At 38.1% G+C, this 25,810-nt stretch overlaps 2 long non-coding RNA genes across 4 annotated transcripts in view; one reads left to right on the top strand and one right to left on the bottom strand.

Annotated features, from left to right (window-relative positions):
- LOC139085211 (uncharacterized) overlaps nt 1-25,810 on the top strand; it is a 53,784-nt gene that overhangs the window by 4,392 nt on the left and 23,582 nt on the right. The window lies entirely within an intron of this gene.
- LOC139085212 (uncharacterized) lies at nt 579-24,407 on the bottom strand. Its single transcript, XR_011543347.1, has 3 exons — nt 24,324-24,407; nt 23,372-23,438; nt 579-716 (listed from the first exon to the last, which is right to left on the bottom strand). It is a non-coding gene; the product is annotated as an uncharacterized lncRNA (long non-coding RNA).

The raw sequence follows: 25,810 nt of genomic DNA, 5'->3' as shown, positions 1-25,810 counted from the left end.
CTGGCCCTGAGCTGACATCCGTGTCCATCTTCCTCTGTTTTATGTGGGACCACTGCCAAAGCATGGCTGGTCAAGCAGTACGTAAGTCCACACCCGGGATCCGGATTGGGAACCAGAAGAGTTGAGCTGCACTTGCCTTGATCCTTCCCAGGGATGACACTAAACTTATTTAATGATAGATGTGGCACAGGTACCAACCATGCAGAACAGAATCTGCTCAGTGCTGGGGCAGGGTGCTGGACGCTCCCTGCTCAGTGGGCCAAGTATCTGTAATTAGATCAGGGGAAGATCTGGGGGGATTCAGAGGCTATAGGAAGAAGGGAAATTCTTTGGGGAATTTGAGGGCAGTGGCTATGTACTCACCACCATAGAAGTGTTTTCTTTTGGGAGTGATGGGAGTGTTCTAACACTGGATTGTGGTGATGGTTGCCCATCTGTATAAATTTACTCAAAATTACTGAACTGTATGCTTACAATGGGTGAGGTTTATGGAATGTAAATTATACCCTAATATAGCTGTTAAGAAAAGAGAAAAGCATTTCAATATTTTAACACAGCCAGCCATACCAGTAGTCCTGGCTGGCCCTAGGACCTGGCTCTCCCATTAATGGTATGAGACCTAAGGCTGGTCAGGCGTCTCCCTGGGTCTGGATTTCTTCATCTGTAAAATGAAGAGTCAATGATTTCTTCAAAGCTTTCCAGATAAATTCTTTTTCCTGTCAAAAAAATTCCGTTATTATGTCATCATTATTCACATTGCCCCCCTAGCACCTGCTCCTAAGGCCTTCATTGCCCAAACACATATTTATCCTTTCTCTGCTGCTTAGGAGGGATGGCAGCCCTAGTGATTTTGTCCCTACCAGATAGTTCTTTCTCATCCTATGACCTTACCTCCTGCTTAGCTTTTCCTTTTTTTTTAGTGGCCCTTTTGGTCTGATCTCCACTAAACATGAGTCAGAAAAGGCATTAGACTTGGAATCAAAAGGCCTAATTTAAATCCTAATTCAGCTATTTCTTAGTTCTGTGACCTGGAGTTAGTCATTTAAACTTCGATGAACCTTGGTTTCCTCATCTGTAAAACTGGGATAAAAATGCCAACACACGGTTTGTGGTGGAGTCTAGATGAGACCGTGAATGTGAAGGAGCCCTAATGACCTGCACAGCACCACACGGATGAGAGGTGATACCTACTTTTTCTTCTGCATTACTCCATGTTCTCTCTCCAGTGGGCAGGTGAGACATTGACTAGAGATAAGACGTGGGGTCTGTGACAGTGACTGAGAAATACTCATGCCAAGATCCCCAAATTCCATACTACTTGTGAACATAGAAGAATCTGGGCAGACACTCTGCTCTGAACTGAGCTTGCCAAAGACAAATGTTCAAGGTTGGGATGTTGCCTCTCCCCACCCCACCCAGCGTCCCTCCCCACATGTGGCATCCTCCCAGACCTGCCCTAATTAAAGACAATAATGATAACAGCTACCTTGGATTGAATATTTATGTGGGCCACGTAGACACTATGAGAGGCACTTGTATTTCCTGTATTATTTAAACTTTAAAACAGCACTATGAGGTAGGTAAAACAATTCCCAATATGGGTAAGTAAACAGGCTTAGAGAAGCTGGGTTATTCGCAAAAGTCACTCAGCTTATGAATTGCAGAGTCAGAATTCTACCTGGGGAATTCTATGACTTTATAGATTGAATTCTTTAACTGGTACACAGTGTTGTCTTTCCAAATCCACTCTCTTAATGACTCATATCAGTGAGGTTTTAAAATAAAAGTAACTGATCAAATGGATTCATTTTAAACTATGAAACTTAAAAGGCAAGGTGAATTTTACATTTTACCAAGAATGTCGGATACCCCCAAATATGTCTAATTGGTGAATTTTCGGACAGTTTGACAAAATAAAAAAATATGTGGCAATTTTGTCCAGAAAGCACGTGTTGAATGCCAGGCACTGGGGATATAAAAATGAGCAAGGGGGCCGGCCCGGTGGTGCAGCAGTTAAGTTGTCACGTTCCGCTTCTCAGCAGCCCAGGGTTCGCGGGTTCCGATCCTGGGTGCGGACATGGTGCCGCTTGGCACGCCATGCTGTGGTAGGCGTCCCACATAGAAAGTAGAGGAAGATGGGCATGGATGTTAGCTCAGGGCCAGTCTTCCTCAGCAAAAAGAGGAGGACTGGCAGTAGTTAGCTCAGGGCTAATCTTCGTCAAAAAAAAATAATAATAATAAGTGAGATAGAGTCCCTGTACTCTCATCATTTACAATCAGGAAAACAGATGAAAGAAAGGACTTTGATAGAATATGGAAAAAGCAACTTACTGGCTGTGATGGGATCATATGTGAGGGGCACTTGGCCTCGCCTAGGAGCTGAAGATGGCTTCCTGGAAGAGCTAAGGCCTGAGCAGACAAGAAAAAGGGCAGAAGAGAGGCATGCTAGACAGAGGGAGCAGGAGCCGTGTAATTGGGATCTACAGGAGACAATAAAGCTTGGTATTGCCCAGTAGAAATTGATGGAAAGAGGTGGGAGACAAGAGGAAGGCAAGACTTGGTCATGGAAGGCTTTGTTGACTGACAAGGAGGTTGGACTTTATCTTAGAAACCATTTGGCAAATTTGAGGTATTTTCCAGTGAGCGATGGTGAAGCCAGATTTGTGTGTTGGACTGACAGCCCAGGTGGCTGAACAGATTTGATCAGGTAAGATCGGAAAAGGAAAAATCAGAAAAGGAGGCTATTGTAAGGGTCTGACATGAGGGCTTGGACTAGGGCTTGTAGAGAAAGGAAAGGAAGGACTCTAGAGATATTTAGGAAAGGGAACAGACAGGACTGAGAACTGTTGTATGTAGGGTTGTGTGCCAGGTTTCTGATTTTAAAATACAGGAGTTGGTAGAGATAGAAGGAATGAAAGTAGAAGGGGAAGAAAAAATAGTTCCATTTTGGACATGTTTGAGGATTTTAAGTTTCCTGTAAGGACATCTGTCATGCGTTTCTCAAGTGAAAGTTGTGAGATCTATCTCAAATGAATTCACTAGGAAATCCTGGGAGCAGAGGCTCAACTGATGTGGAGGGCTCTTTTTCTGCCAGTCTCTGTGGTGAACAAGATGGCGTCTAGTCTCCAGACTCACATCCATCCTCCCAGCTCAGTAACCCCAGTGAAGAGTTATAGTAGGAAAGATGTGGCAGGGGTTGGGATTGGCTCAGCTCCAATCAGCTCCATCTCTCATCCAATCCGTGATGAAAGAGGTGAGGTACTCTGATGGACAGGCCTGTCTGACTTTTGTGGCATGGGTGGGAGTGGGGTCAGCCCCACCAAAATCTCATGAATGAGACCTCCTATAAGAAAGAAGTTCCTTTTTTTAAAAACAACAACAACAACACACATTTATTCTCTTACAATTCTGGAAATGAGAGTCCACAACAGGTTTTCTGGGCCCAAATCAAGGTGTCTCAGGGCTGCACTCCCTCTGGAGCTCTAAAAGAGTCCGTTTCCCTGCCTTTTCCAACTTCTAGAGGCCACCAGCATTCTTTTCCTTTTTACTTTTTTTTGCTTTGCACGTGTCCTACATGTAGGTACTTTTAGGCTGGGTTTAGATTTCCCCAAATCACTTGACTTTTTTTTTTTAATTGACTTCGTAATAGTTTACATCATTGTGAAATTTCTGTTGTACATTATTTCTTGTCTGTCACCACATAAGTGCTCCCCTTCACCCCCAGTGCCCACCTCTCACCCCCCTTCCACTGGTAACCACTCAACTGTTCTCTTTGTCCATGTGTTTGTTTATATTCCACATGAGTGAAATCATATAGTGTTTGTCTTGCTCAGTCTTGCTTATTTCGCTTAGCATAATACCCTCCAGGTCCATCCACGTTGTTGCAAATGGGATTATTTTGTCTTTTTTTATGGCTGAGTAGTATTTCATTGTATACATATACCACATCTTCTTTATCCAATCATCAGTCAGTGGGCACTTGGATTGCTTCCATGTCTTGGCTACTGTGGTTAGTGCTGCAATGAACATAGGGGTGCATATGTCACTTTGGATTGTTGATTTCAAATTATTTGGGTAGATACTCAGTAGTGGGATAGCTGAGTCATATGGTAATTCTATTTTTAGCTTTCTGAGGAATCTCCATACTGTTTTCCCTAGTGGCTGCACCAGTTTGCATTCCCACCAGCAGTGTGTGAGGGTTCCCTTTTCTCCACACCCTCTCCAATATTTGGTATTTTCAGTCTTAGTGATTATAGCCATTTTAATAGGTGTAAGGTGGTGTCTTAGTGTAGTTTTGATTTGCATTTCCCTGATGCTTAGTGATGTTGAGCATCTTTTCATGTGCTTATTGGCTATCTGTATATCTTCTTTGGAAAAATGTCTGCTCATATCCTCTGGCCATTTTTTGATCGGGCTATTTGTTTTTTGGTTGTTCAGTTGTGTGAGTTCCTTATATATCATGGAGATTAACCGTTTGTCAGATATATGATTTGCAAATATTTTCTCCCAGTTGTTGAGTTGTCTTTTTGTTTTGATCCTAGTTTCTTTTGTCTTGCAGAAGCTCTTTAGTCTGATAAAGTCCCACTTGTTTATTTTTTCATTTCCCATGTCTGAGAAGACATGGTATTCAAAAAGATCCTTTTAAATTCAATGTCAAAGAGTGTACTACTACCTATATTTTCTTCCAGCAGTTTTATGCTTTCAGCTCTTATCTTCACGTCTGATCCATTTTGAGTTTATTTTTGTGTATGGCGTGAGATAATGGTCTACTTTGATTCTTTTTTTTTTTTTTTGAGGAAGATTAGCCCTGAACTAACATCTGCTGCCAATCCTCCTCTTTTTGCTGAGGAAGACTGGCCCTGAGCTAACATCCATGCCCATCTTCCTCTACTTTATACGTGGGATGCCTACCACAGCATGGCTTGACAAGCGGTGCCACGTCTGCACCCGGGATCTGAACCGGCGAACCCTGGGACACTGAAGCAGAATGTGCGCACTTAACCACTGCGCCACCGGGCCAGACCCCTACTTTCATTCTTTTGGAAGTGGTTGTCCAGATTTCCCAACACGATTTATTGAAGAGACTATCTTTTCTCCATTGCATGTTCTTGGCACCTTTGTCAAAGATTAGCTGTCCATAGATGTGCGGTTTTATTTCTGGGCTTTCAGTTCTGTTCCATTGATCTGTGTGCCTGTTTTTGTACCAGTACCATGCTGTTTTGATCACTATGGCTTTGTAGTACAGCTTGAAGTCAGGGATTGTGATGCCTCCAGCTTGGTTCTTTTTTCTCAGGATTGCTTTAATAATTCGGGGTCTTTGGTTGCCCCATATGAATTTTAGGATTCCTTGTTCTATTTCCATGAAGAATGTCATCGGGATTCTGATTGGGATTGCATTGAATCTGCAGATTGCTTTGGGTAGTATGGACATTTTAACTATGTTTATTCTTCTGATCCATGTGCATGGAATCTCTTTCCATGTCTTTATGTCATCATCTATTTCTTTTAATAAGGTCTTCTAGCTTTCATTATATAAGCCCTTCACCTCCTTGGTTAAATTTATTCCTAGATATTTTATTCTTTTTGTTGAGATTGTAAATAGAGTTGTATTCTTGAGTTCTCTTTCTGTAAGTTCGTTATTAAAGTATAGAAAGGCAACAGATTTTTGTAAGTTGATTTTGTGCCCTGCAACTTTACTGTAGTTGTTGATTATTTCTAACAGTTTCCTAATGGATTCTTTAGGGTTTTCTATATATAAGATCATGTCATCTACAAACAGTGAGAGTTTCACTTCTTCACTCCCTATTTGGATTCCTTTTATTCCTTTCTCTTGCCTAATTGCTCTGGCCAAACCTCCAGTACTATGTCAAGTAAGAGTGGTGACAGTGTGCATCCTTGTCTTCTAGAAGCTTCTTATACTAGAATGAGGGGAGGTAAGATGAGAGATGCCAGAGAGACAAAAAGTACAAAAGTCCACTACTACATCTAAAGGACTATATTCAGCAGACAATTTTACATCACAGACCTTAAGATGGGAGAGAGTATGCAGAAGCTTTCATTTAAGTGACATTTTGGATTATGATATAACCTTAGATGGCCTGAAAATTTTAATGACTGATAAGAGACTTTTCTTGTGACTGAGAGACTGGAGAAGTTCTGGTATCTTCCTGAGTTTCAGCCAGAGCAAGGAAAGCCCATGGAACAGGTTTGAACAGACAGTGGGAGACAGCACCACATGGAGTCCAGCTCATTCAAAAAAATGCTTACATTTGAAACCATGTAAATAAAGGGATCACCCCAAGAGAGAATTTAGGAGAGAGAAGAACATGATACTAAGGTCAGAGGCTAGGGAAACACTAGCATGTAAGAGTAGGAGAGTGGCCTAAAAGAGTCTTGAGGAAAAGAAGCTAAAAGAGTCTTGAGGAAAGAGGCTGGCCCAGTGACATAGTGGTTAAATTCACATGCTCTGCTTCAGTGGCCCAGGGTTTGTGGGTTTGGATCCTGGGTGCAGACCTAGCACCGCTCATCAAGCCATGCTGTGGCAGCATCCCACATAAAATAGAGGAAGATTGGCACAGATGTTGGCTCAGCCACAACCTTCCTCAAACAAAAAGAGGAAGATTGGCAACAGATGTTCCCCAGGGCAAATCTTCCTCACCAAAGGAAAGAAAAAAAGAGTCTTGCGGAGGGATTAAGTAAGCAGTAATGTAAATTCATCCAAGAGGATTTGTAAACAAACAAACTGAACTGGCAATGTGGAGTACCTCAGTGATCTTCATCAGATTACCTTTTGTTGGAATGAATTGTGGAGTGAACTGGTAAGTAGAGACATTAAAGACATCAAGAGACTTAGTTGAGGAAAGAAAGATGGAGATAAGACTGTACTCGAGATAAATGCAAGGAAAAGAGTAGGGAGAAGTTTTGTTTCTTGTTTGTTTTCAGAGATTTGAGCATTTTCATAGGCTAAAGGGAGTCAGTAGGGAGATATTTGAAAATGTTAGGAGTTTCAAGAGGGAAGGCTGTGTGGGTCACATATATTTGGTTCGATGTTGAGGAAGGCTCCTAATAGCTTCTTAAATCATAATATCATAGGACTTGGGGAAATAAAATCCTCAGATATGACATAGAGTATATGAAACCACAGGATAAACATGGTACATCTTCCTAGATCATGAATTTTACTGTTTGGTAAGTTATTTAAAACAATGTTTTTCAGCCTTCTTGGGATTCAAGTGCACACTGAGTATTACTTAAGGCGAAACTTAGAGAATCACTGAGGTAAATATTAAATTTCATCCTGTTGCTGGCACCTTTTGCTTAATTGACTTTATCAAATGAAATATAAAAGAACAAAGAGTTTAAAATTATTGGAGAAGCCAACTTTGAAGTGGCTCTTCTGGACAAAGATAAATGTTTGAGGAACAAAACAAGTAAGGACTACAATAAACTGAAGCACATAATTATATACATGGAAATATATATGTATGTGTATGTGTGTATATGTAAATAGATGTCTATATATATCTACCTACACACATACATATGCATACATGCACATATGTACATATATATTTATATGCATATATATCTATACCTATCTACCTAGAAACACACATACACACAATCATATATAATCATAAATTCATAGTGATACTAAAAAACCCTCATTGGTCACGTTTGGAGTTTGCTAGGTCACCAACTCATTGGAGAAACAGGGAAAAGATTAACCTGTTTCTACTTTTTCTATGTAAATTGCACTTCAAGAAAACCAAATGGATTTCCTAAAATCCTTGTAATTTCCAGAATGATAGTAATAGGAGAGTCTTTTGTTCTAATATTTGGTCTTTGTACCTGGCTCCTGACACAGAGCTCCTGGATCCCTTGTAATTTCCTAGGTGATAGGAGCATCATTTGTTACGATATAGCAGATCTTGGCAGGTGACTAGATAGCTTCAAAATGGGAGTTGATCACCAAAAATCAAACCTTAGTTAGAAACCTGGAACTTTCAGCCCAACCCTCAAAACCTCCATGGAGGTGAGAGGGGCTGGAGATTGAGTTAACAATTGATCATGCTTGTATGATGATATCTCCATAAAAACCCCCAGAGGACAGGGCTCTGAGAATTTCTGGGCTGGTGAACACATTCCTGTGCTGGGAGGGCAATAGTTTAAAGAGATTTAACAGGTGTCAGAAACAGAGTCAGATATGGCAGGAATGTTGGGATTACTGGAGCAGGAACTTTTTAAAACTGTGATTAAATGCTAAGAGCTTTAATGGAAAAAGTATACAACATGCAAGAACAGATAAATAATGTAAGCAGAGAGATAAAAATTTTAAGAATCAAGAAGAAATGCTGGGGGCCAGCCCTGTGGCCAAGTGGTTAAGTTTGCGAGCTCTGCTTCGGTGGTGCAGGGTTTCACCAGTTTGGATCCTGGGCATGGACATGGCACTGCTCATCAGGCCATGCTGAGGCAGCATCCCACATGCCACAACTAGAAGGATCCACAGCTATGTACTGGGGGGATTTGGGGAGAAAAACCAGGAAAAAAAAAAGATTGGCAATAGTTGTTAGCTCAGGTGCCAGTCTTTAAAAAAAAAAAGAAAAAGAAAGAAAGAAATGCTAAATATCAAAAAGACTGCACCAGAAATGAAGAATCCCTTTGATGGGCTCATTAGTAGATTTAACCTGGCTAAGGAAAGAATCTCTGAGCTTGAGGATATGACAGTAGAAAGTTATTTCCAAAACTGAAAAGCACAGAGCAAAAGACTGAGAAAAACAGAACAGAATATCCAAGAACTATGGGACAAATACAAAAAGTGTAACATATAATAGGAATACCAGAAGAAGACAAAGAGAAAGAAACAGAAGCCATATCGAAGCAGTAATAACTAAGAATTTCTCCAGATTAATGTCAGACACCAAACCACATATCCAGGAAATTCAGAGAATGCCAACCAGGATAAGTGCTAAAAAGAAAACTATACCTAAGCATATCATATTCAAATTGCAGAAAATCAAAGATAAAGAAAAAAATCTTAAAAGAAGGTGGGGGGGGAACATCTTACCTACAGAGGAACAAAGAAAAGCATTATATATAACTTCTTCTCAGAAACCATGCAAGAAAAATGAACATGGAGTAAAATATTTAAAGTGCTGAGAGGAAAAATCCACCAACCTAGAATTCTGTACCCTGTTAAATTATCCTTCAAAAGAGAAAGAGAAATAAAGACTTTCTCAGACAAACAAAAATTAAGGAACTGTGTTGCCAGTAGACCTGCCTGGCAAGAAATACTAAAAGAAGCTCTTCAGAGAGAAGGAAAATGATATAGATCAGAAACTTGTATCTACACAAAAAAGGAAGAGCATCAGAGAAGGAAAAAGTGAAGGTAAAATTAAAACTTTCATTTTTCTTTTTCTGAATTGATCTAAAAGATAGTTTTTCAAAATAATAGCAACAATGTATTCAATTATGTATGTGCAAATATATACTTAAACATTCTTATGTATAAGTGAAATGAATGACAGCAATGGTAGAAGAGATAGGAGGGATGAATTAGGATTATTTCATTATTATAAAGTACTTGTACTACCCATGAAGTGGTGTAGTGTTGTTTGAAAGTGGACTTGAATTAGTTATAAAGGTACATTGCAAACTCTAGGGTAACCACTAAAAAACTAAAAAAAATATATGTATATATATATATAAATATAAAATATATACTATATATAATTGATATGCTAAGAAAGGAGAGAAAATGAAATCATACAATGCTCAGTTAAAACCACAAAAGGCAGAAGAGTTGTGGAAGACAAAAATAGGAACAAAAGCAACAAATAGAAAACAGTAACAAATATAGTAGACATTAATCCAATTCTATCAACAGTCACTTTAAATATTAATAGTCCAACTATGCTAACTAAAAGACAGAGATTATTAAAGTGGATGAAAAAACAAGACAGAACTACGTATTGTATATATGAAACCCACTTTAAATATAAAGACATATATGGATTAAAGGGAAAGGGATGGAGAAAGAGATATCATGTTAATGCTAATTAAAAGAAAGCAAGAGTGGCTATATTAGTTTCAAACAGAGCAGACTTCAGAGCAAGGAAAATTATCAGGGATAAAGAGGGGCATTACATAATGATGAAGGGGTACTCCAAGAAGACATAAAAATCCTTAATGTGTATGCACCTAAAAAGAGTGTCAAAACACATGAGGCAAAAACTGATAGAACTGCAAGGAGAAAGGGATGAATCTACTATTTTATTTGGAGATTTCAATACTCCTCTATCAGAAATGGCAGAACCAGCAGATGGAAAATCAGTAAGGACATAGTTGAACTCAACAGAACCGTCAATCAACTGGATATAATTAACACCTATAGACTACCTCATCCCAAGACAGAAGTCTGCACATTCTTCTTCAGTTCACATGGAACATTCACCAAAAGAGACCACATTCTGGGCCATAAAACACACCTTAACAAATTTAAAAGAATACAAGTCATACAAAGTCTGATCTCAGACCACAGTGGAATTAAACTAGAAATCAACAAGAGAAAATAGCTGAAAAATCTCAAAAATACTTGGAGATTAATCAATGCAGTTCTAAATAATGCATGGGCCAAAAAAGAAATTGCAAGAGAAATTTTTTAAATGTTTTGAAGTAAATGAAAATACAATTTACCAAAATTTATGGGATGCAGTGAAGGCAGTACTTACAGAAACTTATAGCATTGAATGCACATATTAGAAAAGAAGAAACTGCTAAGATTGATATAAGCTTCTACCTTAGGAAACTAGAAAAATAAGAGCAAATTAAATCCGAAGTAAATAGAAGAAAAGAAATAATAAAAATTAGCCCAGAAATCAATGAAATTGAAAATAGGAAATCAATACACAAAATGAACAAAACCAAATCTGGTTTTTTAATAAGATCAATAAAATCAATAAGCCTCCAGCCAGGCTACTTAGGGAGAAAAGAAAGAAGACACAAATTACTAATATCAGAAATAAAATAGGGGATGTCACTGCAAATCCCTTGCATATTAAAAGGATGATAAAGGCATATTATGAACAACTCTGTGCCCACAAATTTGGTAACAAAGATGAAGTGGACCAACTTCTTGAAAGACAGAATCTGCCAAAACTCACACAAGAAGTAATAAACGTCTAAATAGGCCTACATCTGTTAAAGAAATTGAATCAATAATTAATAATCTTCCAAAACAGAAAGCACCAGGTCCAAACAGGTTTACTGGTGAATTATGCCAAGCATTTAAGGAAGAAATTATACCCATTCTCTACAATCTTTTCCAGAAGATAGAAGCAGAGGGAATACTTCGTAACTCATTCTATGAGGCCAGCATTACCCTAATATCCAAACCAGACAAAGACATTACAAGAAAACTCTAGACCAATATCTCTCATGAACATAGATGCAAAAATCCTTAACAAAATATTAGCAGATACATATTAGTCCAAAAAGGTATAAAAAGAGTTATACATCATGATCAAGTGGGAATTTTCCAAGGTATGCAAGGCTGTTCAACAATCAAAATTAATTAATGTAATCCATCATATCAACAGACTAGAAAGAAAAATCACATGATCACATCAATAGATACAGAAAAAGCATTTAACAAAATCTAGCACCCATTCATGATGAAAACTCTCAGCAAACTAGGAATAGAAGGGAACTTCTCAACTTTATAAAAATTATCCATAAAAAACCTACAGCTAACATCATACTTATGGTGAGAAACTAGAAGCTTTCCCATTAAGACAAGGAATAAGGAAAGAATATGTGCTCTTGCCATTGCTTTTCAACCTCACACTGGAAGTCCTACCTAATGTGATAAGACAAGAAAAAGAATAAAAGCTATATAGACTGCGAAGGAATAAACAAAATTGTCTTTGTTCACAGATGGCATGATTGTCATAAAATCCAAAAGAATTGACAAAAACACTCCTGGAACTAATAAGTGACTATAGCAAGGTTGCAGGATACAAGCTTATTATAAAGAAATCAATCAGTTACCTATATACTAGCAGCAAACAGGTGGAATTTGAAATTAAAAACATTACCATTTACATTAACATCTCCTCCTCCAAAAGAAATACTTAGGTATAAATCTAACAAAATATGTATAAGACCTATGTGAGGAAAACTACAAAACTCTGATGAAAGACATCAATGAAATATTAAACAAATGGAGAGATAGTCCATGTTTACGAACAGGAAGTCTCAATATTGACAAGATGTCAGTTCTTCCCAACTTGATCTATAGATTCAGTGAAATCTCAGTCAAAATCCCAGAAAGTTATTTTGTGGTTATCAACAAACTGATTCTAAAGTTTATATAGAGAGGCAAAAGACCCAGAATTGCCAATTCACTAGTGAAGGAGAACAAAATCAGAGAACTGATACTACTTGACTTTTTTTAGGGGTTAGCCCAGTGGAGCAGTTGTTAAGTTCGTGTGCTCCAATTTGGTGGCCTGGAGTTCCCCAGTTCAGATCCCGGAGGTGGTCCTATACACTGCTTATCGAACCATGCTGTGGCAGGCATACCATATATTAAAAAAAAGAAAAAATGGAGGAAGATGGGCGTAGATGTCAGATCAGGTCCAATCTTCCTGAGCAAAAAGAGGAGGATTGGCAGCAGATGTTGGTTCAGGGCTAATCTTACTCAAAAAACAAAAAACGAAAAAAAAACCTTCTATAAAGCTACAGTAATAAAGAGAGTGAGGTAGTGGCAAAATAATAGACAAATAGATCAATGGAATGGAATAGAAAGCCCAGAAGTAGACTCACATAAATATAGGTAACAAATCTTTGAGAAAGGAGCAAAGGCAATACAGTGGAGCAAAGACACTCTTTTCAACAAATGGTTCTGGAACTGGACATCTACATGGAAAAAAGACTCTAGACACAGACCTTACATCCTTCACAAAAATTAACTCAAAATGTGTCATAAACCTAAATGTAAAACACAAAAACTATAAAGCTCCTAGAAAATAATATAAGACAAATCTAGGATGCCTTGATTATGCAATAACTTGTTAGATACAATACTAATGGCATGATCCATGAAAGAAATAATTGATAAACTGGACTTGATCAACATTTAAAACTCCTGTCTGCAAAAGACAATGTCAAGAGAGTGATAAGACAAGCCATAACCTGGAGAAAATGTTTTCAAAAGACACATCTGATAAAGATTGTTATCCAAAATATACAAAGAACTCAACAGTGAGAAAATGAATATTCATTTAAAAAATAGGCAGAAAAGAGTTTGGACTGATGTCAGGATCATGGCAGAGTGAGCTCTCCCAGTAAACTCTCCCCTCCACAAAACAATGAAAAGGACATTCCTATTCCAACAGAGGACATCCACACAACACAAATGACGTCTGAGAGACCCATGCAGCCATACGTTGGAAAGTGGAGGTGCTGGAACGCCCCTCAGAGGAGGTGGAGCCAGGTAAGAGAAAGCTTCACTCCCTCCCAAAAAGACTGTGATTCAGGGATTGCATGCAGCCTCCAAGAGGGAAGGAAGACGGGGGTGCCCCTTTGCAGGAAAATCATAGATCCCTGAGGTCCCTCACAACCTAGGGGAAAGCCCTCTTCTGAGGTGACTAGTGACTAGCTATCGTAGGGGTGACTTCATCAAACCAATACCCCAGGAGAGCAAATAGCAGGGGCAGATTGAGAAGTCCCTGAGAGAACACAGGAGAAGAAAGCACTCCTCCCCCCACCCACCCAGCACCCAGCTCTAGCACCTGGGATTCTGGTAGAAGGCAGAGGGCTCAAAATATGCACTGCTTGAGCCCTACCCAGTGGCAATAGGTGGTAATGGCAATCAATAATATCACAACATGAAAGAACAAAGCCACGCCCTATAGCAGTATTAAAAATTATATTAAATCTCCAGACCAGAAGGAAAATGACAAGTACCCAGAAATCAATCCTCAAAACACAGAAATATGTAATCTAAATGACACAGAATTCAAAATAGCTACAAAATAGCACCAAATTAAAAGAGAATGTAGAGAAACAATTCAACAAGTTTAGGAGCTACTTCACAAAAGATATTGAAACTATAAAGAAGAACCAGGGGCTGGTCCTGTGGCTGAGGTGAGCTCTGCTTCAGATCCCCAGGGTTTCGCCAATTTGAATTATGGGCATGGACCTAGCACCATTCATCAAGCCATGCTGAGGCAGCATCCCACATAGCACAACTAGAAGGACCTATAACTAGAATATACAACTATGTACTGGGGGGCTTTGGGGAGAAAGAAAAAGAAAGAAGAACCAATCAGAAATATTGGAGATGAAAGACACAATGGATAAGATAAAACAAAATATGGATTCCCTGAATGCTAGAGCAGACATCATAAAGGAACAAATCAGCATAATCAAGGACAGACATATTGAAGTGCTCCAGATAGAGAAGGAGAGAGAACTAAGACTAAAAAGAAAAGAAGAAAGTCTCCAAGAAATATCTGACTTAATTAGGAAATACAAGATAAGAATTACAGGTATTCCAAAGGGAGAAGAGAAGGAGAATGGAGCAGAAAGCTTGCTCAAAGAAATAATAGTGGAGAACTTCCCAAACCTGGGAAAGGAGATGGAAATACAAGTGAAAGAGGCTATCAGATCTCCTAAATGTGTCAATGTAAAAAGACCTACTGCAAGGCATAGAGTAGTGAAACTGGCAAAAGTCAATGGCAAAGAGAAAATCCTAAGGACAGCAAGGCAGAAAAAAGACTTGTAAAGGAACCCCTATCAGTCTTTCAGTGGATTTCTCAACAGACACCTTACAGCTAGGAGAGAATGGAATGATATATTCAAATCTTTGAAGGGCAAAAACTTTCAGCCAAGAATACCCAATCCAGTGAAAATATTCTTCAGATTTGATGGAGAAATAAAAACTTTCCCAGATAAATAAAAGCTAAGGGACTTTGTAGCCACAAGACGCCCCCAACAAGAAATCCCCAAGAAGGCTCTCATACCTGAAAAAAAAAAAAAATGGAAGAAAGGGATTACAAAGCCCAGAGTATGGAGATAAATAGGCAGGCAAAATCAGAAAATAGTAGCAATACATCAGAAGAGGTTACCAAATACTCAAGTGTAACATTAAAGATAAAGGGAAGGAAAACATCAAAAACAAAGATAATCTTGTCATTTTAATCACAAACTCACAACACAAGATGGAATAAGATATGACAAAAACCACATAGCTGAGGAAGAGGAAGGGGCCTGAATTGGTTTAGTTTAAAGAAATAAGAGGCCATCAGAAAATGGACTATCTTATCTACAAGATTTTGCATACAAACCTCATGGTAACCACTAAACAAAAAAGCAGAACAGAGACAGAAATAATGAATAAGGAGAAAACTAATAAACTCAGCATAAAAAAATACATAACCCATTGGTAGGCAGAAAGACATGAGACAAGAAACAAAGGAACTTCAGGAGAATCAGGAAATAAGTGATAAAATGGCAGCATTAAGTCCTCTTATATCAATAATCACCCTAAATGTAAATGTACTGAATGCTCCGATAAAAAGACACAGAGGGGTGCTATAGGTTAAAGAAGAAGACCCAACAATATGCTGACTCAAGGAAACACATCTCAGACCAAGGACAAACACAGGCTCAGAGTGAAGGGATGGAAGATGATACTCCAAGCTAATGGCAAACAAAAGAAAGCAGGTGTTGCAATACTTATAGCAGACAAAGTAGACTTCAAGATACAACAGGTAAAGAGGGACAAAGAGGGGCAATATATAATGATCAAAGGGACACTCTACCAAGAAGACATAACATTTATAAATATCTATGCACCCAACACAAGAGCACCAAAGTACATAAAGCAACTATTAAAAAAGCTAAAAGGAGATATTAACAATAACACAATAATAGTAGGGGACCTCAACACTCCACTCACATCAATGGATAGATCATCCAGACAGAAAGTTAACAAGGAAACAGTGAAATTAAATGAAAAGCTAGACAAGTTGGACTTAATAGATATGTATAGAACACTCCATCCAAAACAGCAGAATACACATTCTTCTCAAGTATGCATGGACCGTTCTCAAGAATAGACCATATGTTGGGACACAAGGAAAGCCTTAATAGATTTAGGAAGATTGAAATAATAACAAGCATCTTTTCCAATCATACTGATATGAAGCTAGAAATTAATTAGAAGAAAAAGCTGAGAAAGAGACAAAGATGTGGAGACTAAGCAACATGCTGTTGAACAACCAATGGATCATTGAAGAAATTACAGGAGAAATAAAAAAATGTCTGGAGACAAATGAAAATGAAAACATACCATACCAACTCATATGGGATGCAGGAAAAGTGGTACTAAGAGGGAAATTCATTGCAGTACAGGCTCACCTTAAGAAACAAGAAAAAACCCAAATAAGCAGTCTCAAACCACACCTAACTGAATTAGAAAAAGAACAAACAAAGCCCAAAGTCAGCAGAAGTAGAGAAATATAAAAATCAGAGCCGAAATAAATGCAACTGAAACAAAAAAGGCAATAGAAAGGATCAACGAAACAAAGGCCTGTTTCTTTGAGAAGATAAACAAAATCAACAAACCCCTAGCCAAACTTACAAAGAAAAAAAGTGCAAAAGCTCAGATAAATAAAATTAGAAATGAAAGAAGAGAAATTTCAATGGATATCACAGAAATACAAAGGATTATAAGAGAATACTATGAAAAGCTATATGCCAACAAAATAGACAATCAAGAAGAAATGGATAAATTCTTAGACTCTTACAGCCTCCCAAAGCTGAATCAAGAAGAAATATGTAATATGAGTAGACCAAACACAAGTAAAGAGATTGAAACAGTAATCAAAACCATCCCCCAAAATAAAAATCCAGGACCAGATGGCTTCCCTGGAGAATTCTACCAAACTTTCAAAGAGGATTTAATACCTATCCTTCTCAAGCTATTCCAAAAAATTAGGGACGATAGAACACTTCTTAACACATTATACGAGGCCAACATCACTCTTATAAGAAAGCCTGACAAGGACAACACAGAAAAAGAAAACTACAGGCCAATAGCACTGATGAACATAGATGCAAAAATCTTCAACAAGATATTGGCAACCCAAATACAGCAATACATCAAAAAGATCATACATCATGATCAAGTGGGATTTATACCAGGGACACAAGGGTGATTCAACATCCACAAATCAATCAATGTGATACACTACATTAACAAAATGAAGAATAAATACCATATGATCATCTCAATAGATGCAGAAGAAGCATTTAACAAGATCCAACAGTGATTTATGATAAAAACTCAACAAAATGGGGATAGAAGGAAATTACCTCAACGTAATAAAGACCATACATATATGACCAACCCACAGCCAACATCATACTCAATGGGGAAAAACTGAAAGCCATCCGCTGAGAACAGGAACAAGACAAGGGTACCCCCTATAATCACTCTTATTCAACATAGTATGGGAGGTTTTGGTCAGAGCAATTAGGCAAGAGAAAGGAATAAAAAGAATCCAAGTAGGAAATGAAGACGTGAAACTCTTGCTGTTTGCAGGCAACATGATCTTATATCTAGAAAACCCTAAAGACTCCATTAGGAAACTGTTAGAAATAATCAACAACTACAGTAAAGTTGTAAGGCACAAAATCAACTTACAAAAATCTGTTGCATTTCTATACTCTAATAATGAACTTACAGAAAGAGAACTCAAGAATACAACCTCATTTACAATCACAATAAAAAGAATAAAATATCTAGGAATAAATTTAACCAAGGAGGTGAAGGACTTATACAATTAAAACTATAAGACATTATTGAAAGAAATAGATGATGACATAAAGACATGGAAAGAGATTCCATGCACATGGATTGGAAGAATAAACATAGTTAAAATGTCCATACTACCCAAAGCAATCTGCAGATTCAATGCAATCCCAATCAGAATCCTGATGACATTCTTCACGGAAATATAAGAGAGAGCCCTAAAGCTCATATGGGGCAACCAAAGACCCCGAATTATTAAAGCAATCCTGAGAAAAAAGAATCAAGCTGGAGGCATCACAATCCCTGACTTCAAGCTGTACTACAAAGCCATAGTGATCAAAACAGCATGGTACTGGTACAAAAACAGGCACACAGATCAATGGAACAGAACTGAAAGCCCAGAAATAAAACCGCACATCTATGGACAGCTAATCTTCGACAAAGGTGCTGAGAACATACAATGGAGAAAATATAGTCTCTCCAATAAATCGTGTTGGGAAATCTGGACAACCACTTGCAAAAGAATGAAAGTAGACCATTATCTCATGGCATACACAAAAATAAACTCAACGTGGATCAAAGACTTGAAGATAAGACCTGAAACCATAAAACTGCTGGAAGATAATACAGATAGTACACTCTTTGACATCGAACTTAAAAGGATCTTTTTGAATACTGTGTCTTCTCAGACAAGGGAAACAAAATAAAAAACAAGTGAGACTTCTTCAGACTAAAGAGCTTCTGCAAGGCAAAAGAAGCTAGGATCAAAACAAAAAGACAACTCACCAACTGGGAGAAAATATTTGCAAATCATATATCTGACAAACGGTTAATCTCCATGATATATAAGGAACTCACACAACTGAACAATAAAAAAACAAACAGCCTGATCAAAAAATGGGCAGTGGATATGAGCAGACATTTTTCCAAAGAAGATATTCAGATGGCCAATAAGCACATGAAAAGATGTTCAACATCAGTAATCATCAGGGAAATGTGAATCAAAACTAAACTATGCTACCACCTTACACCTATTAAAATGGCTATAATCACTAAGACTAAAACTAACAAATGTTGGAGAGAGTGTGGAGAAAAGGGAACCCTCATACACTGCTGGTGGGAATGCAAACTGGTGCAGCCACTATGGAACAGTATGGAGATTCCACAAAAAACTAAAAATAGAATTACCATATGACTCAGCTATCCCACTACTGGGTATCTACCCAAACAACTTGAAAGCAACAATCTAAAGTGACCTATGTAACCTTATGTTAATTGCAGCACTATTCACAATAGCCAAGACATGGAAGCAATCCAAGTGCCCATTGACCGATGATTGGATAAAGAAGATGTAGTGTATATATATACAATGAATTACTACTCAGCCATAAAAAAAAAGTCAAAGTAATCCCATTTGCAACAACATGGATGGGTCTGGAGGGTATTATGTTAAGCGAAATAAGCCAGACCAAGAAAGACAAACACCATATGATTTCACCCATATGTTGAAGATAAACAAACACACGGACAAAGAGAACAGTTGACTGGTTATGAGGGGAAGGGGTTTGGGGATGGGCACAGAGGGTGAAGGGGAGCACTTATGTGGTGACAGACAAGAAATAATGTACAACGGAAATTTACAATGATGTAAACTATTATGCACTCAATGAAAAATATATGTATTTAAAAAAAGACAAAAAAACCAAAAACAAAAACAGAAAAATAGGCAGAAGACCCGAACAGACATATCGCCAAAGAAGATATACAGACGGCAAGTAAGCATATGAAAAGATGTTTGATATCATATGTCATTAGGGAATTGCAAATTAAAACAACAACGACGTACTAATACATACCTACTAGATAGCTAAAATCTGAAACACTGACAACACCAAATGCTGGAGAGAATGTGGAGCAACAGGAGCTCTCATTTACCGCTGGTGGGAATGCAAAATGGTAGAGCTGCTTTGGAAGACAGTTTGGAGATTTGTTACAAAACTAAACATCCTCTTACCATACAGTCCAGCACTCACTCTCCTTGGTATTTACCCAGAGTCGTTGAACTTATATTCACATCAAAACCTGCACACGGATGTTTATGGCAGCTTTATTCATAATTGCCAAAACTTGAAGCAACCAAGATGTCCTTCAACGGGTGAGTGGATAAACTGTGGTACATCCAGACAATGGAATATTATTCAGTGTCAAAAAGAAATGAGCTATCAAGCCATGAAAAGATAGAGAGGAACGCTACATGCACATTACTAAGTGAAGGAAGCCAATCTGCAAAGGCTACATACTGCATGATTCCAACCATATGACACCCTGGAAAAGACAAAACTTTGGAGACAGTAGAAAGATCAGTGGTTCCCAGGGGTTCAGGGAGAGAGGGATGAACAGGCAGAGCATAGAAGATTTCTTAAGGCAACGGAACTATTCTGTATGATACTACAATGATGGATATGTACTTATTGTTATACACTTATCACAACCCATAGAATATACAACACCAAGAATGAACCCTAATACAAAATTATTGACTTTGTGTGATAATCATGTGTCATTGTAGGTTCTTTGATTGTAATAAATATACCATTGTGGTGCAGGATGTCAATAGTTGGGGAGGTGTGCATATGTGGGAACAGTGGGTATATGGGAACTCTTTGTACTTTCTGCTCAATTTTGCTGTGAACCTAAAACTTCTCTAAAAAATAAAGTTTATTAATTTAAAAGAATATCAGTTTTCCCCAAGTTAGTATATAAATTTAACGTGATTTGGATAAAAATAATAACAATCTTTTCCCCTGGAGGTAGATAAGCTGATTCTAAAGTGCACATATGGGAAAATACACACGCAGGAATAGCTATGTAAAGAGAAAAAAGATAATGAGGGTGGATTAGCCCTACCAGATACTATAAAATCTCTTTGATTAAAAGTGTGTGGTACTGGTGTGTGAAGAGACAGACTGATCAGTATAATAGAACAGAAAATCCAGAAATAGAACCAAGTATGTATGGAAATTTAATATATGAAAAACTTTGCCTCTCAAACCACCAGAGAACAGATAGACTTTTTAATAAACGGTATTGAAACAACTGGATAACCTTTTGAACAAACATAAAATTGGATCCATATCTCACAACACATATCATAATAATCTCCAAACGGATCAGAGATCTAAATGTAAAAAGTGAAACCATATAATTAGTAGGAAAAAAGCACCATGAGTGAAGTCAAAAGACAAAGATGGAGTGGGAGAAAATATAGCAATATAGGTATCACATATAAAGAGATAATCTGCCTAATATCTAAATAACTCTTAAAAACCAAGAGAAAACAAAGACAATATCTGGCTGGCAAATGGTCAAAAGACTTGAACAGACAGTTCACAGAAAAAAAGAAAAAGGGCCTTTAAACATATGAGAAAATATTCACCTTTACCCATAATATGAAAAATGCAAAGTAAAACTGCAATGAGATACCATTTCTCAGCTCTCAGATTGGAAGAAATTAAGACAGTGCATGACATTCTCTTTGTGCCAGGCTGTGGGGAAATAGGCCTTCCCATACATGTTGTTGGGAATGCAAATTGGTAACAACCTCTCCAGAGGGGAGTTTTGCAGTGTCTAACAAAAGTAACTATGCATTTGCCCTTTGTGTCATCATTCCTGCTAAATTCACACTAAAGGTGTATCCTTCCAATTACACAAAACAAAATTTCTACAAGGTTACTCATGGTGGCATTATTTGCACTACGAAATTACTGGAACAATGCAAGAGCCCATCCATAGGAGACTGGTTAATAAATTATGGTGCATCTACACAGTGGAATATTGTGCAGCTCTAAAAAGAATGAGGAAGATCTCTGTGAATGATTAAATTAAAAAAGCAAGGTGTGAAAGAGGTTATATAGCATGCTGTCCTTTGGATATGGAAAAGGCGGGGAGAATACAAGCACATGCACACATGCATACATTTCCTAGCTCTCCCCACTGAAAGGGCATAGAATCAATGATAGTCCAGTAGAAATGAGCACAGGACTTGGTTTCTAAATACCACTTAAAGGTAAAGTAAAAGGAAGGACTAATTAGAAAAATGGCTGATTCCAGGTTTTTTGGGGCAGGGAAAGCTCAAGTTTAGCCTAAAACTTATCATTGAGCCGGAAAGTGCGTGCCCCGGATCCATCGTGAAGGATTCTCACTGGCCATACTGGGATGCTTTGGCTATCAAAAAGAATAGCGATGGTAATGGATTATAAAACACTGATTTAGAAAAAAAATTCATGAGTCATAGCGATGCTCCAAAAGAAAGGGGAAAGGAGAAAGTTCTCTTTTGCAGAAGAATGGCAGCTAATAAATGAAGAAGTAGTGAGAGAATGAGAAAAATCACAATTTCGCAATGGTCAATGCTGACCATAACTGATTCAGACAAAGATTATCAATGGACACTGATACCATTAGAGGACATGTTGTTGAGGATCAGGATAGTCACAAAGTATCAACCCTCAGATTACTTAGGAATTTTACAGGAGGAAGCATGTCTTTATTAATAGAGACATCTGGCAGACGCTACATGAATCAAGTGATAAAACAGCATCACCAGTGATGAGACAAGCTGATATGTGCCTCCTGGAGGGATCTGATGGTAAGTATGCAGCATTATTTATTCAGTATTCTTTGACTCAAGTTTTAACCTGAATCTAATTATGAAGGAACCATCAGTCAAAGGCAGGTTGTGAGACATTCTATAACACAAATGGCCAGGGCTCTTCAGAAACATCAATGTGACGAAAGAAAAAAGGTGTAGGATTGCTCTAGAAGTAAAGAGTAAAAAGACAAAACAACTAAGGCAATAGGTAATCTTCAGTAAATGCTATTGGGACAATTGGGGAAATTTTAATGTTATTGTATCAAAGTTAAGTTACCCTGTTGTACTCACGGTCTTGTGGTTCTGTAGGAGAGTGTCCTAGTTCTCAGGAGAAACATGTTGAAATGTTTATGGGTGAAGTGTCAGGATTTCTGCAACTTTCAAATGGTCTGTCAAAATTACAAATTTTACTTGCACACACACATATATGTATATATACTCTATAAACAGAGAGCTATAGATGTATAGAGTAACATGTAGATAATTTTGATAGCTGATTTCATATGTCAATTCAGCTAAGCTCTGGTACCCAGTTTTTAAATCAAACGGTACTCTATGTGATGCTGTGACAGTCTTTTTGTCCATGTGGTGAACATCTACAATCCAGTTGACTTTATTTTTTTGTTTATTTTTTTGTGAGGAAGATTAGCCCTGAGCTAACATCTGCTGCCAATCCTCCTCTTTTTTTTTGCTCAGGAAGACTGGCCCTGAGCTAACATCCATGCCCATCTTCCTCTACTTTATATGTGGGACGCCTACCACAGCACAGCTTGCCAAGCAGTGCCATGTCCACACCAGGGATCCGAACTGGTGAACCCTGGGCCGCCAAAGTGGAAAGTGTGCACTTAACCGCTGCGCCACCATGCCGGCTGCCCCCTCAGTTGACTTTAAATAGAGGACATTACCTTTGACAGTCTGGGTGGGGCCTCATCCAATCAGTTGAAGGCTTTAAGGGCACAAACTGAGGTTTTCCTGAAGAAGAAATTCTGCGTCAATACTGCAGCAGCATCTCCTGCCTGAGTTTGCAGCATGTCAGCCTGCCCCATGGATTTAGACATGCCAGCCCCCACATTGCATGAGCCAATTTCTTAAAACAAATCTCTGTATGTATATATAGAGATATATCTATACATATATATGTATAGATATATATATATAGACACACACAGATTGAGAGAGCGAGAGAAACAGAGTAAAGAATTATGTATCTATATAGAGGTACAGATAGATAGAAAGATAGATATAGATATATCCTCTTGGCTTTGTTTCTCTAGAGAATCCTGACGGATAAAAGAATATAGATATATGTATCCGTAGTATATACAAAGAGAGATAAAGTCAATGTGGCAATGCTAACAGCTGATAAATCTAGGTGAAGGGTATACAAGTGTTCACTGTACTCAACTTTTCTCTAAGTTTGAAATTTTTTATGATAAAAAATTGGGAGAAAAAAATTAAAAGTGTATTTCAATGACATTTTTTGGAAAGATAACTCAGCACAGAGACATAGCCTAATAAAAATACTGGAATTTAAACATAAAGAAAACATCTATAGGTGTAAAACTCCTATAGATAGTGCCTTAAAAAAATCAAGAAGAGCAAGTTAGTTTGGCGTCAGAATTCTCCATTTTAGTGCTAGAAAACAATGGGTCAGTATCTAAAAAATCCTCAGGGAAGGAAAACTGTGGTCCCAAATTTTAGAACCATCTAATCAAAAGCTCATGGAGTTTAGTTCCCAGAGCCCTTCAACCAACTAAAAGTTGAATGAAGAAGCTGCTGAGGTAAAAAGAGCGGTAGTGAGCATTCAGTTCATTTCCGTTGCTTAGTTAATTAGTCCATTAGATATTCATTGCTCACCTAGTGTGCACATGCTCTGAGATCCAACAGTAACCCAGATGGACATCGTCTCTGCCTTCACCATTCTGACAAGTCTAGAGAGGGAGACAGGCTGATTAGACAAATAGATACATAATTACACATTGCCAAGTGCTAGGAAGGAAACAAAGAGGCTGGTATTAATAATAATAGAGAGTTAGGCGTGGTGTGGTAGCTCATTTGAATAGGGTGGCCAGAGCAGGCAGCTTTGATATTCAGGTTGGGACCTGAAACTTGAGAAAGAGTCAGCTTTGTGAAGACTCAGGGAGAAAGAATCCTGTAGGTGGAGAGCATAGCCAGCTCAGCTAGAACTAAGTCCTGACAGTGTGGGTGTGCAACGTAGTGTAAGCGCTATAAAGTAACCTCACTTGTTCGTGAGCCAATACATGAGCTTCCACAGCAGTACACAGGACGTTCAGTGGTTAGGACAAATTTGCCTATCAAATTATATCCGGGTAGAAATTATTTACTTATGGTCTCTTCAAATAATTATTTCCTATCATATACGTGCTAAATCATGTGAAATACATTTACTGTTGCTGTTGACATGTGTAGCAGTAAGACTAGAGGTTAATATCTTAAAGCAAATACCCCCTGTGATACTATTTGATAATTTTAAATCAGAATGTACAAAAGGATGGGATTTCTAGCATAAGAATTTCCCAATCATTTATTTCTAGGAAGTGCATGTCATTTCACCTAGCGTTAGTTCTAGTCTCCTTTTTGTAGTTAGGAAACTATATTAAAAAATCTACTGTGAGACTACTATGGGCTGGGTACCCCTATACATATTATGTCATTTAATAATAAACTGGCAAAGTATTTAGTCCCATCTTTGCTGTTGAGGAAACAGGCCCAGAGAAATTAAACAACTCAGCCGAGGTCACAAGCAGGTCAATAAATGGTAGAGTCAGTATTTAATCTTGTCTTTTCTCCTACACCACACGGCCTCATGGATAGCCAGTCTCTAGAATTTGTAGGGGCATCAGAATTGGCCACCCCAAAATGTGTCTCTTTGCCTTGATTATTTTTAAGGACAAAAAGACTCTGAAAGAAACTTTGACCTTCCCCTCTAACTGCCTAAAAGAATTTAAGATACAAGCCTGTTCCAGGAAGAAGCTAATATCATAAGATAACTGTGGTGTAATGTAAAATGTGTCTCTCAGGTCACATTGTCTGTAGTTGGCCCACTTGCTTTTCCATCTCACTGTAAATTGCCTTCCACCCCTTTGAAGCCCCAAACCACTACCCCCAACATCCTCCTTTGTCTTTAGCTAAAGATAGTATTTAAGGTGGTGGCTTCAGCCATTCTGGCAAGTTGCTCAGTTTTCCTGGGTCTCTCCCATGTATACACGTTATAAAGGTTTGTTTGATTTTCTCCTATTATTCTGTCTCATGTTGATTTAATTCTTAGATCAGCCAGAAGGATATAGAGGGTAGAGGAATTGTCTTCCTCCCCTACATGTTCA

Source organism: Equus przewalskii, chromosome 8 (genome assembly GCF_037783145.1).
Source record: "Equus przewalskii isolate Varuska chromosome 8, EquPr2, whole genome shotgun sequence".
Taxonomy (NCBI): domain Eukaryota; kingdom Metazoa; phylum Chordata; class Mammalia; order Perissodactyla; family Equidae; genus Equus; species Equus przewalskii.
This window is presented reverse-complemented; position numbering and strand designations above follow the sequence as displayed.